At 38.9% G+C, this 22107-nt stretch overlaps 1 non-coding gene across 1 annotated transcript; it reads left to right on the top strand.

The window, feature by feature from the left end:
* Positions 1 to 13219: 13219 nt before the first annotated feature.
* Positions 13220 to 13327, top strand: LOC112730967 (small nucleolar RNA R71). Its single transcript, XR_003166765.1, has one exon. It is a non-coding gene; the product is annotated as a small nucleolar RNA R71 (small nucleolar RNA).
* Positions 13328 to 22107: the final 8780 nt, after the last annotated feature.

Below are 22107 nucleotides of genomic sequence, written 5' to 3' on the forward strand. Positions count from 1 at the left end.
CCATTCCTGAGATCCGGAAAGTCTAAACCTTGTCTGTGTATTCCGAGTAGGATCTGGGAAGGGATGACTGTGACGAGCTTCAAACTCGCGATTGTGGGGCGTGTGACAGACGCAAAAGGATCAATGGATCCTATTCCGACATGATCGAGAACCGACAGCTGATTAGCCGATGTTGTGACAGAGCATCAGGACCATTTTCACTGAGAGGACGGGATGTAGCCATTGGCAACGATGATGCCCAACATAAAGCTTGCCATGGAAAGGAGTATTAATGATTGGAAAAAGGCAATAGGAAAGCAGAGGTTCAAGGGGAACAAAGCATCTTCATACGCTTATCTGAAATCCACCAATGAATTACATAAGTATCTCTATCTTTATTTTATGTTTATTTTCATCACCTTAAACTCCATAACCATTTGAATCCGCCTGACTGAGATTTACAAGATGACCACAGCTTGCTTCAAGCCGACAATCTCCGTGGGATCGACCCTTACTCACGTAAGGTATTACTTGGACGACCCAGTGCACTTGCTGGTTAGTTGTGCAAAATTGTGACAAAGTGTGATTCACGTTTAAGAGCTCCAAGTCCTTTGGCGCCATTGTTGATGATCACAATTTCGTGCACCAGTAGGCATGGTGAAGTCACCAAGAACCTTTCTTACTTCTCCTTTACGTTCAGCCATGTCTTCAATTTCTTGTTCAAAATTTTCTGAAAAGTTTCTTTCGGAGTGTTGTGCTTTAATTTGTTGTAAGCTCCTCCTTAAAGTTTTTTCAGGTTCAGGATCAAGATTAAAGAGAGGTTCTTTATCCCTGTTCCTGGACATAAACAAGAAAAGAAGAAAGCAAGGGCAGAAGAGAATGGGAGCTCTATATTCAAGAACAGAGAGCTCCTTGTGAGATGTGAAGAAAGAAGAGGAAGAAGAATGAAGATAGAAGATGTATAAGAAGAGTTCGAATAAATAGAAGTAGAGAGGAGAAGAATTAGAAATAGAAGAGATAAACAAGAATTAATTTTTTTTGTTTTTGTTTTATTTATTTATTATTTTTGAAAATTAAGGTTAATTAATTAAAAAGAATTGAAAATTAGTTAATGAATTTTCGAAAAAGAAGAGAGAGAAATAAAAGGGAATTTTTGAAAATTATGAGAGAGAAGAATTAGTTAGAAAGTTTTGAAAAAGAAGAGAGAGAAGAAAAGTAATTAATTAAGAAAAGATTTGAAAACAAGATAAGATAGAAGATTAGAAAAGATTTGAAATTGAAATTTGAAAATCAAGTTTTAAATTTTGAATTTTGAAAAAGTCAACAAGATAAGATAAAGATTTGAAAAAGATTTGAATTTTGAAAAGGTTTAATTTTGAAATTTAAAATTTGAAATTTAAATTTTGAAAATTGAATTTTAAAATTTGAATTTGAAATAAGATAAGATAACATTTTTTAATTTTGAATTTTAAATTTTTGAATTTTAAAGAAAGATAAAAAGATAAGATAAGATTTTGAAAAAGATAAGATTTTTGAAAGGATTTGATTTTAAAATTGAAAACTAAGATAAAATAAGATAAAATTTAAAATTAAAATCTGAATTTTTAATTAAAGTTTTCGAAAAATTAATTAAAAGATAAGAGAAGATATTTTAATTTTTTTATTTTTGAATTTAATGAAGAAAGAGAAAAACAAGTAAAAGACACAAAACTTAACATTTTTAGATCTAGGACCCTAAGTTTTCGAAAACTTGAAGACAAACAAGTAAAAGACACCAAACTTAAAATTTTTAAGATCAAAACAAAAAGAAAGACAAAAACACTTTGAAGATCAAGAAGAACACCAAGAACAAAACTCAAAAGATTCAAAGAACACAAGAACATACAAAAGACACCAAACTTAAGATTTTTGAAAACTATACACAAAAGTTTCGAAAAATTAAAGAAAACACATAAGAAGACACCAAACTTAAAGATTGACACAAGATTTAACAAAGAAACTATTTTTTGAAAATTTTTAGAAAGAAAAACTCAAAAATTTCGAAAACTTCAACAAGAACAAAAATACAAGACTCAAACCAAAAACAAAGATTAAACAAAGAAAAGAAAAAAAAATTTGAAAAAGTTTTTAATTTTTTCGAAAATAAAGAAGCAGAAAATCAAAATAAAATAAAAGACTCTAACAAAGTTAAAGACAATACCTGATCTAGGGAACAAGATAATCCGTCAGTTGTTCAAACTCAAACAATCCCCGGCAACGGCGCCAAAAACTTGGTGCACGAATCCCCACGCTTCTGTAAGCTGAACTAGCAAGTGCACTGGGTCGTCCAAGTAATACCTGAGCGAGTCAGGGTTGATCTCATGAGGATTGTGGTTTGAAGCAAGCTATGGTTATCTTGCAGATCTTAGTCAGGCGGATAAAAGAGTTGTTGGTTTGAATTTGGTTAAAAGCATAAAAGGAATAAAAGTGTATAAAATACTTTGTAAATTTGAATGTAACCAATAATAAGAAGATGGTTAAGGCTTGGAGATGCTTTGTCCTTCTGAATTAACTCTGGTATTACTGTCTTCTTCAATTGTGTATGATTTCTTCTATGCTAGGTTGTATGTGATCAACGCCGTATGGCCGCGGTCGCCAATCTTCTCTAGATCTGAACCCCAGTGTTAGTGTGGATCCATTCTGATTGAGGGTGAAGCTCCTGCAGTCCATTCTCCTTAATGATCCTACTCAAAACGCCGCAGACAAGGTTGAATCTTCCGGATCAGAGAATTCTGCGCCTTTGGGTTCTAGCCTATACCACAGAGACCCTAATCTCCCCAGACCTCGATTGAACTAGTGTCTTGAGAAGTCCCCAACGAAATCATGGATTAGCCGTCTAAGAGATGTATAATCAAGCTGGCGGTTCGATGCTTTCCAGTCACGTATTCACACGAACCCAAGAAGAACACGGGTGGTTGTCAGGCACGCGGTCTTAGTATGATGAACGAAGATGATTGTCACAGATCATCCCATTCATCAAGTTGAAGAACGAATATACATCTTAAACACGGATTGAAGAGAAACAGTAATACTTTTATTAATTCATAGAACTCAGCAGGGCTCCTCCCTTCAACCTAGGAGGTTTAGAAACTCATACTGATAGAAAACATGATGATAAACAAAAATATGGCATAGAGGTCTGGAAGAAGATCCTAAACAAGGTTGATCTTCTCCTTTAAATACTAAACTAATGACTAGTAAGGGTAAAACAGTCTTTTTAGTGCTAAAATCCACTTCTGGAGCCCACTTGATGAGTGTTTGGGCTGAGCTTCATTGGAATCCACGTGCTAGGAGGCCTCTAGGATGTTGAACGCTGGCTAGGGGATCCTCTTTGGGCATTTGGATGCTGGTCTCCTCCTTTGGGCACTGGACGCCTGGAATAGGGCAGGAAACTGGCGTTGGACGCCAGTTTTGGGTCTTCTAATCTGAAGCAAAGTATGGAAGTATTATATATTGCTGGAAAGCTCTGGAAGTCAGCTTTCTATAGTCATTCAGAATGCTCCATTTGGACTTCTATAGCTCCAGAAAAGCTCTTCCGAGAGCAAAGAGGTCAGATCCGAATAGCATCTGCAGTGCTTTCTCTGTCTCTGAATCAGACTTTTGCTCCAACTCCTCAATTTCAGCCAGAAAATACCTAAAATTGCATAAAAACACACAAACTCAAAGTAGAATCCAAAAATGTGAATTTAACACTAAAACCTATGAAAACTTAATAAAAATTAAACAAAACATGGTAAAAACTATATGAAAATGATGCCATAAAGCGTATAAAATATCCGCTCAACATATTACTATCTCTCTCTCTCTCTCTCTCTCTCTCTCTCTCTCTACATATATATATAAAATATTATATGAGCCTTAGAACTGTCATGACACCTTGTTATTCTTCGCTTTACGGCGCGAGGTAAGGCTTAGGCTAACGGGGTGTTACACTCCCAACTTTGACCTTAAGTGGAATCATTCCCAGGGCAGTTGTTGACTTACCGTTAAATCCAATGACAACTAAATTTGTTTTAATCAAATCTTTGACTGTTTTTTGGAATAATGAGAGCATATTTTTAGGTAACAAATTAATTTCCGCCCCACCATCGACCAAAATGCGATTAATCATCAATCCTTCAACTTTTGCCTTAATGTGCAAAGGTCAAAGATGACCTTTAGTGATCTCATCTGGCCTTTCAAATAAACCTTCCTTAATGATGCCATTTTCATCAAATTGATACTCATCTCCTGGGATTATATCATCATAATCTTCTTTAAGATAACTCCAAGGTCCCTCAGGATTACCTGAAAGTCAAACGGAAGGATGGAGACTGTAGCAACATATCCAAAACCAGTTTCTCCAAATATTACATTTAGATCATCCTCAAAATCAGAATCAAAGGTTTCAGTCAACGTCTCTTCCTCTTTTTTCCCCTTGGGGGCCGACTTGACTGGCAATATCTCCTTCGCCTTCGATTCTTCGAACACCTTATCTCTTTCCTGTTCTTTCTTTTGAGGTGATTTACTTCCTTTAGCCAACTCTGGATATGGCTCCTGTATATTGGCACAAACATTTTGTGTTTGTGCCACATCCCTTGGAATAAAGGGGGTTCTTTCAAGTAAACCGCATTGATACCTGCCTCGACCATTACCCCTTTTGCTTGCTTCTTGTCTAGAACCTCCACTTTTTTGGGTTTCAGCCCGATTTCCAAAACCACCTCTAGGAATACTGAAATTATATTTCCTTGAGTAGCTTGGAGCATTGTTTTGTACCCAATTGTTATTCGATACATTGGATGGGGGAACCCTAGTTCGACTCGATAACCCCTGGAGTAATTGGTCGACTGTTACCATCATGCGCATGTGCTGTTTAACAAGAGCAGCCATGACCTCTCGACCTTTAATCCCCTGTTTCAGTCGAGCTTGTCTCGATTCTTCTTGATGGACACACTCTCTACTCTTTTTATAAGAGTCAAAAGCTTTACCCGCTAAGGTGTCAAATAGGGCACTACAACATGGGTATATAGTAGCTACATGGGTATATAAAAGGTCTTCCCTTGCTTTTGGCAAGTTCAACGTGGGTTAATGCGCGTTTTCCTTTGGAGTTTTCAAGTCCATGCTGAACTTGGTGTGGAGGAGGCAGAGTTTGATGGAGAAGAAGTATGCACTATTATACATCATTGGAAAGCCCTAGAAGTTAGCTTTCCAATGCCACTAGAATCACGTCAATTGGACCTTTGTAGCTCAAGTTATTTCTGTTTGAGTGCAAGGAGATCGGAGTCGATAGCATCATTCGCTTTCTTCCCTTTCTGCTACAAAACTCCGTCAAATCCATCCGAATGCTACCTGAAATAAACAGAAATTGCAAACAACTTAAAGTAGCATTCATAGTGGCTAAAAGTAATTAAATATTGATTAAACTTAGTAATTTGAATGCAACTTTACTAGGAAAAGATAGAAATGATACTCACGCATCACAACACCAAACTTGAATTGTTGCTTGTCCTCAAGCAACCAAAATTAGTACATGATTAAGATGTGAATTTGCATGAGAGGTGAGAGTTCAGTTATGCTCATGTCTCTCCTTAAAGTGGGGTTTATCTGTTGTAATTCTGAACAGTTTTGGCATCTCACTTTTCTTTGAATCAGAGGACTGTCACTGTCATTCGAAATTAGAATCCAAATTATATTATGAATTTTCTGATCTTTATTATTCATTTTAATCCTTGAACACAGCATATATCTTTTACTTCTTGAATTGGTTCTTTGCACCTTGAGTCTAGCCATGACTTTAAATGTTTTGTCTCAAGGGTTAATTGACACAAGAACACCACAAGCACTTAACTGGGGAACTCTCTTTGAGTTCTGATTTTTCTTTCAGTTACTCCCAGACAGTGGTGCTCAAAGCCATTGGTATACTCTGCTAAATGCATTTGGTCTCGACTATAAATGTTCTGTCTCAAGGATTACTTGACACAAGAACACCACAAGCATATGACTAGGGAAACAACTCTTTTGAGCTTTTAATCATGTCTGACCTCCTTAGTCATTGATGCTCAGAGCCTTGGACCTTGTTTTAATTTTTCTTTTGTTGTTTCTTTTGCTTCAAGGATTAAGCTTTCACTAATTTCAGAGAAGTCATAATAGTTCTCTAAATTCTTGTTCCTTATACATCAACATCCCTTGATTCAAATTCGAATATGCACTATTCATGTCATTCATTCATAATCACAATTAATACCACCACATTTAAGTAAACAAGACTAATCTTAAGTATAAACTCAATTTTTCATGCATTACATCTTGAGATAATACTCAATTTGGTCCCTGAACTTATACGCGGGTCTCAATTTAGTCCTTGAAGTTTCAATTGCCTCTATTTAGTCCCCAAACTTTGTAAACATAACTCATGTTAGTCCTTGAAATAATTTTCAACGTACAAACGTTAACGGAACACTATCGTGACAGCCGGATGCCAAACTAAACTTTGTAAAATGATGTCGTTTTGGTTTTGGCACTCAAATAACCTAAAAACAACATCCTAAATGGTGTTTATTAAAATTTTACCTAACAAAATAAGTAATACGATGTTGTTTTTAAGCTATTTAAATGTCAAAACCAAAACTGCATCATTTTACAAGTTTTAACGTGACATGTGATAGTCTACAACAACGCTTGGTACACGAAATTGTGATGTCCAGGCTCGAACAATCCCTGGTAATGGCTCCAAAGCATGGTGCTTTGATCTTAATTCATAATTGTCACAACTTCGATACAACTAACCAGCAAGTGCACTGGGTCGTCCAAGTAATACCTTACGTGAGTAAGGGTCGAATCCCACGGAGATTGTTGGTATGGAGCAAGCTATGGTCACCTTGTAAATCTCAGTCAGGCAGATATAAAGTGATAATGGTGTTTTCGAATATTATATAATTAAATAGGGATAGAGATACTTATGCAAATCATTGGTAGGAATTTCAGATAAGCGAATGGAGATGCTTTTCGTTCCTCTGAACCTCTGCTTTCCTGCTATCTTCATCCAATCATTCTTACTCCTTTCCATGGCTGGCTTTATGCAAGGGCATCACCGTTGTCAGTGGCTACATCCCCTCCTCTCAGTGAATAATATGCTCACGCACCCTGTCACGGCACGGCTATTCATCTGTCGGTTCTCGATCATGCTGGAATAGGATTCACCCTCCTTTTGCGTCTGTCACTAACGCCCAACAATCGCGAGTTTGAAGCTCGTCACAGTCATTCAATCATTGAATCCTACTCAGAATACCACAGACAAGGTTTAGACCTTCCGGATTCTCTTGAATGCCGCCATCATTCTAGCTTACGCCACGAAGATTCTGGTTAGGATATCTAAGAGATATTCATTCTAGCTTAATTCATGTAGAACAGAAGTGTTTGTCAGACACGCGTTCATAAGGGAGAAGGATGATGAGCGTCACACATAATCATCACCTTCATCACGTTCTTGGGTGCGAATGGATATCTTAGAAGCGAAATAAGAAGAACTGAATAGAAAACAGTAGTACTTTGCATTAATCTTTGAGGAACAGCAGAGCTCCACACCTTAATCTATGGAGTGTAGAAACTCTACCGTTGAAAATACATAAGTGAAGGTCCAGGCATGGCCGAGATGGCCAGCCCCCTTGATCTAAGAACAATGCGTTCAAAGATGATCCTAAGATCCTAAGATGATCAAAAGATAATCAGATGATCAAAAGATGCCTAATACATTAGTAAAAGGTCCTATTTATAATAAACTAGCTACTAGGGTTTACATGAGTAAGTAATTGATGCATAAATCCACTTCCGGGGCCCACTTGGTGTGTGTTTGGGCTGAGCCTGAGTGTTGCACGTGCAGAGGCCATTTGTGGAGTTGAACGCCAGTTTCTGTGCCAGTTTGGGCGTTCAACTCTGGTTTTGGATCCTTTTCTGGCGCTGGACGCCAGATTTGGGCAGAAGGCTGGCGTTGAACGCCAGTTTACGTCATCAATTCTTGGCCAAAGTATGGACTATTATATATTTCTGGAAAGCCCTGGATGTCTACTTTCCAACGCAATTGGAAGCGCGCCATTTCGAGTTCTGTAGCTCCAGAAAATTTACTTTGAGTGCAGGGAGGTCAGAATCCAACAGCATCAGCAGTCCTTCTTCAACCTCTGAATCAGATTTTTGCTCAAGTCCCTCAATTTCAGCCAGAAAATACCTGAAATCACAGAAAAACACACAAACTCATAGTAAAGTCCAGAAATGTGAATTTAACATAAAAACTAATGAAAACATCCCTAAAAGTAACTAGATCCTACTAAAAACATACTAAAAACAATGCCAAAAAGCGTATAAATTATCCGCTCATCACAACACCAAACTTAAATTGTTGCTTGTCCCCAAGCAATTGAAAATCAAATAGGATAAAAAGAAGAGAATATACTACAAATTCCAAACTATCAATGAAACAGAGCTTCAATCATATGAGCGGGACTTATAGCTTTTTGCCTCTTGAATAGTTTTGGCATCTCACTTTATCCATTGAGGTTCAGAATGATTGGCATCTATAGGAACTTCAGATTTCGAATAGTGTTATTGACTCTCCTAGTTCAGTATGATAATTCTTGAACACAGCTTCTTTATGAGTCTTGGCCGTGGCCCTAAGCACTTTGTTTTCCAGTATTACCACCGGATACATAAATGCCACAGACACATAATTGGGTGAACCTTTTCAGATTGTGACTCAGCTTTGCTAAAGTCCCCAATTAGAGGTGTCCAGGGTTCTTAAGCACACTCTTTGTTTTTGCTTTGGACCTTGACTTTAACCGCTCAGTCTCAAGTTTTCACTTGACACCTACACGCCACAAGCACATGGTTAGGGACAGCTTGGTTTAGCCGCTTAGACCAGGATTTTATTCCTTTAGGCCCTCCTATCCACTGATGCTCAAAGCCTTGGGATCCTTTTTATTTCCCTTGCCTTTTGGTTTTAAGGGTTATTGGCTTTTTCTGCTTGCGTTTTCTTTTTCTTTCTATTTTTTTTTCTATTTTTTTTTTCGCCCCCTTTTTTTTTCTTTTTTTTTTTTCTGCAAGCTTTGTTCTTTGCTGCTTTTTCTTGCTTCAAGAATCATTTTTATGATTTTTCAGATTATCAAATAACATGTCTCCTAGTCATCATTCTTTCAAGAGTCAACATATTTAACATTCTTAAACAACAACTTCAAAAGACATATGCACTGTTCAAGCATACATTCAGAAAACAAGAAGCATTGTCACCACATCAATATAATTAAACTAAGTTCAAGGATAAATTCGAAACTCATGTACTTCTTATTCTTTTGAATTAAAACATTTTTTTTCATTTAAGAGAGGTGATGGATTCATAGGACATTCATAACTTTAAGACATAGTTACTACTACTAATGATCATGTAATGAAGACACAAACATAGATAAGCACATAACATAGAAAACGAAAAACAGAAGAAAGAAGAACAAGGAATGAATCCACCTTAGTGATGGTGGCGTTTCCTTCTTGAGGAACCAATGATGTCCTTGAGCTCTTCTATGTCTCTTCCTTGTCTTTGTTGCTCCTCCTTCATTGCTTTTTGATCTTCTCTTATTTCATGAAGCATGATGGAGTGCTCTTGATGTTCCACCCTTAGTTGTCCCATATTGGAACTCAATTCTTCTAGGGAGGTGTTGATGTGCTCCCAATAGTTTTGTGGAGGAAAGTGCATTTGAGGCATTTCCGGAATCTCATGGTGATGAGCTTCTTGCGCCTCTTGAGCTCCATGACTGGGCTCTCTTGCTCTCTCCATCTTTTTCTTAGTGATGGGCTTTTCCTCTTTAATGAGGATATCTCCCTCTATGTCAATCCCAGCTGAATTGCATAGGTGGCAAATGAGGTGAGGAAAGGCTAACCTTGCCATGGTGGAGGACTTGTCAGCCACCTTGTAGAGTTCTTGAGGCATAATCTCATGAACTTCCACCTCTTCTCCAATCATGATGCTATGGATCATGATGGCCCGGTCTATAGTAACTTCAGACCGGTTGCTAGTGAGAATGATTGAGCATTGAATAAACTCCAACCATCCTCTAGCTACAGGCTTGAGGTCCAATCTTCTTAGTTGAACCGGCTTGCCTTTGGAGTCAATCTTCCATTGAGCTCCTTCTACACATATGTCCATAAGGACTTGGTCTAACCTTTGATCAAAGTTGACTCTCCTTGTGTAGGGGCGTGCGTTCTCTTCCATGTATGGCAAGTTGAACGCCAACCTCACATTCTCCGGACTAAAATCTAAGTATTTCCCCCGAACCATTGTAACATAGTTCTTTGGATCCGGGTTCTTACTTTGATCATGGTTCTTGGTGATCCATGCATTGGCATAGAACTCTTGAACCATTAGGATGCCGACTTGTTGGATGGGATTTGTTAGAACTTCCCAACCTCTTCTTTGAATTTCATGTCGGATCTCCGGATACTCATTTCTTTTGAGTTTAAAAGGGACCTCAGGGATCACCTTTTTCTTGGCCACAACATCATAGAAGTGGTCTTGATGGGCTTTGGAGATGAACCTTTCCATCTCCCATGACTCGGATGTGGAAGCTTTTGTCTTCCCTTTCCCTCTTCTAGAGGATTCTCCGGTCTTAGATGCCATCAATGGTAATGGAAAAACAAAAAAGCTATGCTTTTACCACACCAAACTTAGAATATTGCTCGCCCTCGAGCAATAATCAAAAGAATAGAAGAAGAAGAAGAAGAAATATGGAGAGGGAGAGGGAAATGTGGTTTCGGCCAAGAGGAGTGTAGAGGGGTGTGTTGTGTGAATTTGAAGAAGAATGGAGGGCTTTATATAGGGTAGGGAGGTGGGGTATTGTTTCGGCCATATGGGTGGGTTTGGGTGGGAAATTGGTTTTGAATTTTGAAGGTAGGTGGAGTTTATGAGGTAGGTTTATTGGGAAGAGTGGATGGATGTGAGTGGTGAAGGTTTAGTGGGGAAGAGAGATTGAGGTGATTGGTGAGGGGTTTTTAGGGAAGAGTGTTTATGGGGTTGTGTGAAAGAGAGTGGTGAGAAGAAGTGAGTGGAGGTAGTTGGGGATCCTGAGTGGATCCTGTGGGGTCCACAGATCCTGAGTGGATCCTGTGGGGTCCACAGATCCTGAGGTGTTCAAGGATTTACATCCCTGCACCCATTAGGCATGTAAGAATGCCCTTGTACCCAACTCTGGGCGTTCAACGCCAGGTTGGTGGCCATTTTGGGCGTTCAATGCCCATCTGTGTGCCATTTCTGGCGTTGAACGCCAGAACCATGCCTGTTCTGGCGTTCAGCGCCCAGAAGCTGCCCATTTTGGGCGTTCAATGCCAGAACCATGCTCTGTTCTGGCGCTGAACGCCAGACAGATGCTCCTCCAGGGTGTGATTTTTCTTCTGCTGTTTTTGATTCCGTTTTCAATTTTTATATTTATTTTGTGACTCCACATGATCATGAACCTAAGAAAACATGAAAAACAATAAAAATAAGAATTAGATAAACATTGGGTTGCCTCCCAACAAGCGCTTCTTTAATGTCAATAGCTTGACAGTGGGCTCTCATGGAGCCTCACAGATGTGCAGAGCTTTGTTGAGACTCTCCAACACCAAACTTAGAGTTTGACTGTGGGGGCTCTGGTTGACTCTGCTTTGAGAGAAGCTTTTCCTGCTTCCTCTCCATGGTTGCAGAGGGAGATCCTTGAGTTTTAAACAAAAGGGAGTTCTCATTCCATTGAAGGACTATTTCACCTCTGTCAACATCAATCACAGCTCTTGCTGTGGCCAGGAAAGGTCTTCCTAGGATGATGGATTCATCCTCTTCCTTTCCAGTATCCAGGACTATGAAATCAGTAGGTATGTAAAGGCCCTCAACCTTTACTAATACATCTTCTACTTGTCCATAAGCCTGTTTTCTTGAGCTGTCTGCCATCTCCAGTGAGATTTTAGCAGCTTGCACCCCATAGATTCCCAGTTTCTCTATTACAGAGAGGGGCATGAGGTTTATCCCTGAACCAAGGTCACACAGAGCCTTAAAGATCATGGTGCCTATGGTACAGGGTATTATGAACTTTCCAGGATCCTGTCTCTTCTGAGGCAATGTCAGTTGATCCAGATCACTTAGTTCATTGATGAACAAGGGAGGTTCAACTTCCCAAGTATCAATGCCAAATAATTTGGCATTTAGCTTCATGATTGCACCAAGAAACTTGGCAGTTTGCTCTTCAGTAACATCCTCATTCTCTTCAGAAGAGGAATACTCATCAGAGCTCATGAAGGGCATAAGGAGGTTCAATGGGATCTCTATGGTCTCTAGATGGACCCCAGAGTCCTTTGGTTCCTCAGAGGGAAGCTCCTTATTGACCACTGGACGTCCCAGGAGGTCTTCCTCCTTGAGATTTGCGTCCTCTCCTTCCTTTGCAGGTTCGGCCATGGCGCTTATGTCAATGGCCTTGCACTCTCCTTTTGGGTTCTCTTCTGTATTGCTTGGGAGAGTACTAGGAGGGATATCAGTGATCCTTTTACTCAGCTGGCCCACTTGTGCTTCCAAATTTCTAATGGAAGACCTTGTTTCATTCATGAAACTTACAGTGGCCTTAGATAGATCAGAGACTAGATTTGCTAAATTAGAAGCATTTTGTTCAGAGTTCTCTGTCTGTTGCTGAGTTGATGATGGAAAAGGCTTGCTGTTGCTAAACCTGTTTCTTCCACCGTTATTAAAGCCTTGTTGGGGCTTTTGATCCTTCCATGAGAAATTTGGATGATTTCTCCATGTTGAGTTATAGGTGTTTCCATAAGGTTCACCTAAGTAATTTACCTCTGCTATTGCAGGGTTCTCAGGATCATAAGCTTCTTCTTCAGAAGATGCCTCTTGAGTACTGTTGGATGCAGCTTGTATTCCATGCAGACTCTGAGAAATCATATTGACTTGCTGGGTCAATATTTTATTCTGAGCCAATATGGCATTCAGAGTATCAACTTCAAGAACTCCCTTCTTCATAGGCGTCCCATTACTCACAGGATTCCTTTCAGAAGTGTACATGAACTGGTTATTAGCAACCATGTCAATGAGTTCTTGAGCTTCTGCAGGCGTTTTCTTTAGGTGAATGGATCCACCTGCAGAAGTGTCCAGTGACATCTTTGATAGCTCAGATAAACCATCATAGAATATATCCAGGATGGTCCATTCTGAAAGCATGTCAGAAGGACACTTTTTGGTCAACTGTTTGTATCTTTCCCAAGCTTCATAGAGGGATTCACCTTCTTTCTGTCTGAAGGTTTGAACATCAGCTCTAAGCTTGCTCAGCTTTTGAGGAGGAAAGTACTTGGCTAAGAAAGTCGTGACCAGCTTATCCCAAGAGTTCAGGCTGTCTTTGGGTTGAGAATCCAACCATAATCTAGCTCTGTCTCTTACAGCAAAAGGGAAAAGCATGAGCCTGTAGACTTCAGGATCTACTCCATTAGTCTTAACAGTATCACATATCTGCAAGAATTCAGTTAAGAACTGAAAAGGATCTTCAGATGGAAGTCCATGAAACTTGCAGTTCTGCTGCATCAGAGAAACTAATTGAGGTTTCAGCTCAAATTTGTTTGCTCCAATGGCAGGAATGGAGATGCTTCTTCCATGTAAATTGGAATTAGGTGCAGTAAAGTCACCAAGCATCCTCCTTGCATTATTATTATTTTCGGCTGCCATCTCCTCTGCCTGTTCGAAAATTTCTGAAAGGTTATCTCTGGATTGTTGTATTTTAGCTTCTCTTAATTTTCTCTTCAGAGTCCTTTCAGGTTCTGGATCTGCTTCCACAAGAATGTTCTTATCCTTGCTCCTGCTCATATGACAAAGAAGAAGGCACAGAAAAGTAATAATAATAATGGAGATCCTTTATACCACAGTATAGGGATCCCTGGGTGAGTGGAAGAAGAGGGGGAGACAAAGAATGTAATATAATGGAAGAAACACAACTGTGAGGATGGAAGAGAGGTGAGATGAGATGTTAGGATATGAATGAATAAATAGAGTAAGATGGGGGAAGGGAAAATTTTCGAAAATTATTTTGAAAAAGAGTTAGTGATTTTTGAAAATAGTTTTTGAAAAATGTTTAGTATTTTTTTTCGAAAATTTTTGAAATCAAAAATAAAAAAATAATTAGTTAATTAAAAAGAAATTTTTTGAAAAAAGGGGGAGATATTTTCGAAAATTAGAAAGAGAGAATTAGTTAGGTGGTTTTGAAAAAGTTAAGAAACAAACAAAAAGTTAGTTAGTTAGTTGAAACAAATTTTGAAAAGATAAGAAGTTAGGAAGTTAGAAAAGATATTTTGAAAAGATATTTTTGAAAAAGATAAGATAAGAAGATATTTTTGAAAAGATATGGTAGGAATTATTTTTTGAAAAGGATTTGATTTTTAAAATCTCAATTAATGACTTGATTCACAAGAAATCACAAGATATGATTCTAGAACTCAAAGTTTGAATCTTTCTTAACAAGCAAGTAACAAACTTCAAATTTTTTAATCAAAACATTAATTGATTATGTTATTTTCGAAAATTTGGTATAAAAATAAGAAAAAGATTTTTGAAAAATATTTTTTGAAATTTTCGAAAATAACTAATAATTTTGAAAAAGATTTGATTTTTGAAAAAGATTTTGAAAAAGATAAGATTTTCAAATTGAAAATTTGATTTGACTCATGAGAAACAACTTGATTTTTAAAAATTTTTGAAAAAGTCAACTCAATTTTCGAATTTGATGAGAGAAAAAGGGAAAGATATTTTTTTGATTTTTTTGAATTTTTATGATGCAAGAGAAAAACACTTAAAAAGATGCAATGCATAAAATTTTTAGATCAAAACAATCAATGCATGCAAGAATGCTATGAATGTCAAGATGAACACCAAGAACACTATGAATGTCAAGATAAACATCAAGAACATATTTTTGAAAAATTTTTAATGCAAAGAAAACATGTAAGACACCAAACTTAGAAATCTTTCATGTTTAGACTCTAAGAAACGAAAAATGCACATGGAAAACAAGAAAAGACACAAAACATGAAAACATCAAGATCAAACAAGAAGACTTACCAAGAACAACTTGAAGATCATGAAGAACACTATGAATGCATGATATTTTCGAAAAAATGCAAGATGCATATGCAAGTGACACCAAACTTATGATATGACTCAAGACTCAAACAAGAAACAGAAAAATATTTTTGATTTTTATGATTTTCTAAATTTTTTTGTATTTTTTTCGAAAATTAATTGAAAAAGAAAAAAAATAAGGATTCCAAAATTTTTAACATGAATTCCAGGAATCTTGCATTCTTAGTCTAAAGCTTCAGTCCAGGAATTAGACATGGCTCACTAGCCAGCCAAGCTTTCAATGAAAGCTCCAGTCCAAAACACTAGACATGGCCAATGGCCAGCCAAGCTTTAGCATGTAGATCAGGAACAGTAGCAGGTGGATTAGCAACAACTAGCTTGCTCTTGATAACAAATTGTAAGCCTCAGTCCAAATGAATTTAGACATGGCTTTACAGCCAGCCAGGCTTCAACATGCTTCATGAAACACTAGAATTCATTCTTAAAAATTCTGAAGCCATAGAATAATTTATTTTTGAAAACATTTTTATTTATTTCGAAAACAGATGAGAGATTTTTGAAAATTTTTTTGAAAGATTTTTGAAAAGAAAATAAAAAGAAAATTACCTAATCTGAGCAACAGGATGAACCGTCAGTTGTCCAAACTCAAACAATCCCCGGCAACAGCGCCAAAAACTTGGTGCTGTTGCCGGATCAAAAGGGAATCTGGCACTGATGTTACCGGACCAAAAGCTTGCCAAAAACTCAAACAATCCCCGGCAACGGCGCCAAAAACTTGGTGTTGTTGCCGGGATTGGGATCTCAGACGATTCTTGGCGCCAAACAGGAACAATTAAGTCCCCGGCAACGGCGCCAAAAACTTGGTGCACGAAATTGTGATGTCCAGGCTCGAACAATCCTTGGTAATGGCTCCAAAGCTTGGTGCTTTGATCTTAATTCATAATTGTCACAACTTCGATACAACTAACTAGCAAGTGCACTGGGTCGTCCAAGTAATACCTTACGTGAGTAAGGGTCGAATCCCACGGAGATTGTTGGTATGGAGCAAGCTATGGTCACCTTGTAAATCTCAGTCAGGCAGATATAAAGTGATAATGGTGTTTTCGAATATTATATAATAAAATAGGGATAGAGATACTTATGCAAATCATTGGTAGGAATTTCAGATAAGCGAATGGAGATGCTTTTCGTTCCTCTGAACCTCTGCTTTCCTGCTATCTTCATCCAATCATTCTTACTCCTTTCCATGGCTGGCTTTATGCAAGGGCATCACCGTTGTCAGTGGCTACATCCCCTCCTCTCAGTGAATAATATGCTCACGCACCCTGTCACGGCACGGCTATTCATCTGTCGGTTCTCGATCATGCAGGAATAGGATTCACCCTCCTTTTGCGTCTGTCACTAACGCCCAACAATCGCGAGTTTGAAGCTCGTCACAGTCATTCAATCATTGAATCCTACTCAGAATACCACAGACAAGGTTTAGACCTTCCGGATTCTCTTGAATGCCGCCATCATTCTAGCTTACGCCACGAAGATTCTGGTTAGGATATCTAAGAGATATTCATTCTAGCTTAATTCATGTAGAACAGAAGTGTTTGTCAGACACGCGTTCATAAGGGAGAAGGATGATGAGCGTCACACATAATCATCACCTTCATCACGTTCTTGGGTGCGAATGGATATCTTAGAAGCGAAATAAGAAGAATTGAATAGAAAACAGTAGTACTTTGCATTAATCTTTGAGGAACAGCAGAGCTCCACACCTTAATCTATGGAGTGTAGAAACTCTACCGTTGAAAATACATAAGTGAAGGTCCAGGCATGGCCGAGATGGCCAGCCCCCTTGATCTAAGAACAATGCGTTCAAAGATGATCCTAAGATCCTAAGATGATCAAAAGATAATCAGATGATCAAAAGATGCCTAATACATTAGTAAAAGGTCCTATTTATAATAAACTAGCTACTAGGGTTTACATGAGTAAGTAATTGATGCATAAATCCACTTCCGGGGCCCACTTGGTGTGTGTTTGGGCTGAGCCTGAGTGTTGCACGTGCAGAGGCCATTTGTGGAGTTGAACGCCAATTTCTGTGCCAGTTTGGGCGTTCAACTCTGGTTTTGGATCCTTTTCTGGCGCTGGACGCCAGATTTGGGCAGAAGGCTGGCGTTGAACGCCAGTTTACGTCATCAATTCTTGGCCAAAGTATGGACTATTATATATTGCTGGAAAGCCCTGGATGTTTACTTTCCAACGCAATTGGAAGCGCGCCATTTCGAGTTCTGTAGCTCCAGAAAATTCACTTTGAGTGCAGGGAGGTCAGAATCCAACAGCATCAGCAGTCCTTCTTCAACCTCTGAATCAGATTTTTGCTCAAGTCCCTCAATTTCAGCCAGAAAATACCTGAAATCACAGAAAAACATACAAACTCATAGTAAAGTCCAGAAATGTGAATTTAACATAAAAACTAATGAAAACATCCCTAAAAGTAACTAGATCCTACTAAAAACATACTAAAAACAATGCCAAAAAGCGTATAAATTATCCGCTCATCAACGCTCTATTAATGTTTTTATACTAAAATGGTCTCAGGGACTATTATGAGGCATGTTAATAAACTTCGGGGACTAAATAGAGGCAATTTAAACCTCAGGGATTAAATTGAGACTCGCGTGTAAGTTCAGGGACTAAATTGAGTATTATCTTTTACATCTTTTTCTTTTTCTTTTGATTCAAGCTCAGTGAGCAATACATGAGACACCCTTTAAGGAAAAAAATCAAAAAACAAAATAAACAGTAAATTAAGCTAGAACCTAGGAATTGAAATAACAACTGATCATGCAAAAACAAAATAAGCAAAAAACAGGAACCTAACATAAAAGAATGGAAGGAAATATAGAACGAAAGGGACTCAACCACCTCAGTTATTCTAGTGGCCGTCTCATTCTTTAGACTGTGCTCCTCCGTGAAGATGATTCATCTCCCTTTGGTGCCATTGAAATAAACAAAAAAGTCACAAGTGAGGCGACAACACCAAACTTAAAAGTTTGCTTGTCCTCAAGCAAAGAAAATCTGAAAACAGTAAGAGACATAAAAAGTGCACGGAAGAGGAAAAACAAAAATAAAAAAAAGAAAATGATAAAAGAAAAAGAAAAGTTAAAACTAATTAAAATATATATATATATATATATATATATATAGTTATTTATTTATTCATTTATTTATGTATTTAATTATTTATTTACGGTATTTTTTTCTTTATTTTTATGTATATATATAGGGGGTTATATACGTAAAAAAATAGTATGGGGAAGGGATGAAGGGAAGGGGGTGTATTGTAATGCTGGGAAGGGATCACGGGTATGGTGGGATTGATGTGGGGGCAAATAGTATGGGGATTTGGTCATGTAAATAGGAGATTGTGTGTGGAATTGGTGAACAATAAGGATTTGGCGCCGAACTTGAAGGGATTGATGTTCGGCGCCGTGACTCATGCGTTGGGTTGGGTATCTGCTTTCCACGCTGAACTTGGTGCAGCCCAAGTTCGACGTGGGCTATATATAAAATTTTTTTTGATGATTTTCCCACGTTGAATTTGGTGGGCTCAAGTTCAGCATGAACTCTTGGCCATATTGCACGCTGTTGACATCGTTTACCACGGTGAACTTGGAACGTGGACCTGGCAGAGCCTCTCACCCAATTTCATGTTGAGGTCCATGATTTCTTATTTGCTCCATCCTTTTCTTAGTGATGGGCTTGTCCTCTTCAATGAGGATGTCTCCCTCTATGTTAATTCCAGCCAAATTGCAGAGGTGGCAAATGAGGTGAGGAAAGGCTAACCTTGCCCAAGTGGAGGACTTGTCAGCCACCTTGTAGAGTTCTTGAGGTATAATCTCATGAACTTCCACCTCTTCTCCAATCATGATACTATAGATCATGATGGCCCGGTCTATAGTAACTTCAGACCGGTTACTAGTAGGAATAATTGAGCGTTGAATGAACTCTAGCCATCCCCTAGCCACTGGTTTGAGGTCATGCCTTCTTAGTTAAACCGGCTTGCCTCTTGAGTCAATTTTCCATTGAGCTCCTTCCTCACATATGTCTATGAGGACTTGGTCCAACCTTTGATCAAAGTTGACCCTTCTTGTGTAGGGGCGTGCGTTCTCTTCCATCATTGGCAAGTTGAACGCCAGCCTTACATTTTCCGAACTGAAATCTAAGTATTTCCCCCGAACCATAGTAAGCCAATGCTTTGGATTTGGGTTCACACTTTGATCATGGTTCCTTGTGATCCATGCGTTTGCATAGAACTCTTGAACCATTAGGATCTCGACTTGTTGAATGGGGTTGGTGAGAACTTCCCAACCTCTTCTTTGAATCTCAAGTCGGATCTCCGGATACTCATTCCTTTTGAGCTTGAAAGGAACCTCAGGGATCACTTTCTTCTTGGCTACAACTTCATAGAAGTGGTCTTGATGGACCTTTGAGATGAATATCTCCATCTCCCATGACTCAGAGGTAGAAGCAATTGCCTTCCCTTTCCTCTTTCTAGAGGTTTCTCTGGCCTTAGGTGCCATAAATGGTTATGAAAAAACAAAAAGCAATGCTTTTACCACACCAAACTTAAAATTTTTGCTCGTCCCCGAGCAAAAGAAGAAAGAAAGGAGTAGAAGAAGAAGAGAAATGGAGGAGATGGAGATAGAGTAGGTTTCGGCCAAGTGGAAGAAGAGAGGGTTGTGTTGTGTGAAATAGAAGAAGGAATGAGGGGTTTATATAGAGGTGTGAAGGGGTATAGAGTTCGGCCATTTAGGGTTGGGTTTGGGAGGGAAAATATTTTGAATTTGAAGGTAGGTGGGATTTATGGGGAAGAGAAGATGGATGTGAGTGGTGAGGGGGTGATGGGAAAGAGTAATTGAAGTGATTCGTGAAGGGCATTTGGGGAAGAGAATTATGAAAAGGTGTGAAGGGGAGAGAATAGGGTTAGGTGGGGATCCTGTGGGGTCCACAGATCCTGAGGTGTCAAGGATTTTTTATCCCTGTACCCTTTAGACGTGTAAAATGCCCTATACATGCAATCCTGGCGTTTAACGCCAGACTGCTGCCTGTTTCTGGCGTTAAATGCCACTTCCATGCTCTGTTCTGACGTTTAACGTCAGGTAGATGCTTGTTTCTGGCGTTAAACACCAGCTTGGTGTCTGTTTCTGGCGTTAAATGCCAGACAGATGCTTGTTTCTGGCGTTTAAACGCCAGACTGCTCTCTTACAGGGTGTGCTATTTTCTTCTGCTATTTTTCATTTTGTTTTTGATTTTTCAGTAGTTTTTGTGACTTCACATGATCATCAACCTAAGAAAAACAGAAAATAACAATAGAAAATAAATAAATATAATTAGATAATATTGGGTTGCCTCCCAACAAGTGCTTCTTTAATGTCAATAGCTTGACAGTGAGCTCTCACGGAGCCTCACAGATGTTCAGAGCATTGTTGGAACCTCCCAATAGCAAACTTAGAGTTTAGTTGTGGCCTCCCAACACCAAACTTAGAGTTTGACTGTGGGGGCTTTGGTTGACTCTGCAGTGAGAGAAGCTTTTCATGTTTCCTCTCCATGGTTACAGAAGGAGATCCTTGAGTTTTAAACACAAGGTTGTCCTCATTTAGTTGAAGGATCAATTCTCCTCTGTCCACATCAATCACAGCTCTTGCTGTGGCTAGGAAGGGTCTTCCAAGGATGATGGATTCATCCTCATCCTTCCCAGTATCCAGGATTATGAAATCAGCAGGGATGTAAAGGCCTTCAACCTTTACTAGCACGTCCTCTACTTGTCCATAAGCCTGTTTTCTGGAGTTGTCTGCCATCTCTAATGAGATTCTGGCAGCTTGCACCTCAAAGATTCTCAGTTTCTCCATTACAGAGAGTGGCATGAGGTTTATCCCTGATCCAAGGTCACATAGAGCCTTCCCAAAGGTCATGGTGCCTATGGTACAGGATATTAAGAACATTCTAGGATCCTGTTTCTTCGAGGTAATGTCAGTTGATCCAGATCACTCAGTTCATTGATGAGCAAGGGAGGTTCATCTTCCCAAGTCTCATTACCAAATAATTTGGCATTTAGCTTCATGATTGCACCAAGGTACTTGGCAACTTGCTCTTCAGTAACATCCTCATTCTCTTCAGAAGAAGAATACTCATCAGAGCTCATGAAGGGCATAAAGAGGTTTAATGGAATCTTTATGGTCTCTAGATGAGCCTCAGATTCCTTTGGTTCCTCAAAAGAAAACTCCCTGTTGATCTCTGGACGTCCCAAGAGGTCTTCCTCACTGGGGTTCACGTCCTCTCCCTCCCTTGTAGGTTCGGCCATGATGATCAATTCAATGGCCTTGCACTCTCCTTTTGAGTTTTCTTCTGTATTGCTTGGGAGAGTACTAGGAGGGGTTTCAGTGATCCTTTTACTCAGCTGGCCCACTTGTGCTTCCAAATTTCTAATGGAGGACCTTGTTTCATTTATGAAACTTAGAGTGGCCTTAGATAGATCAGAGACTATGTTTGCCAAGCTAGATGGGGTCTGCTCAGAATTCTCTGTCTTTTGCTGAGTGGATGATGGAAAAGGCTTGCTATTGCTAAACCTGTTTCTTCCACCATTATTAAAGCCTTGTTGAGGCTTTTGTTGATCCTTCCATGAGAGATTTGGGTGATTTCTCCATGAGGGATTATAGGTGTTTCCATAGGGTTCACCCATATAATTCACCTCTGCTATTGCAGGGTTCTCAGGATCATAAGCTTCTTCCTCAGAAGATGCCTCTTGAGTACTGTTGGATGCAGCTTGCATTCCATTCAGACTCTGAGAAATCATATTGACTTGCTGAGTCAATATTTTGTTCTGAGCCAATATGGCATTCAGAGTATCAATTTCAAGAACTCCCTTCTTCTGAGGCGTCTCATTACTTACAGGATTCCTCTCAAAAGTGTACATGAACTGG

This window comes from Arachis hypogaea, chromosome 12 (assembly GCF_003086295.3).
Source record: "Arachis hypogaea cultivar Tifrunner chromosome 12, arahy.Tifrunner.gnm2.J5K5, whole genome shotgun sequence".
NCBI classification, from domain to species: Eukaryota; Viridiplantae; Streptophyta; class Magnoliopsida; order Fabales; family Fabaceae; genus Arachis; species Arachis hypogaea.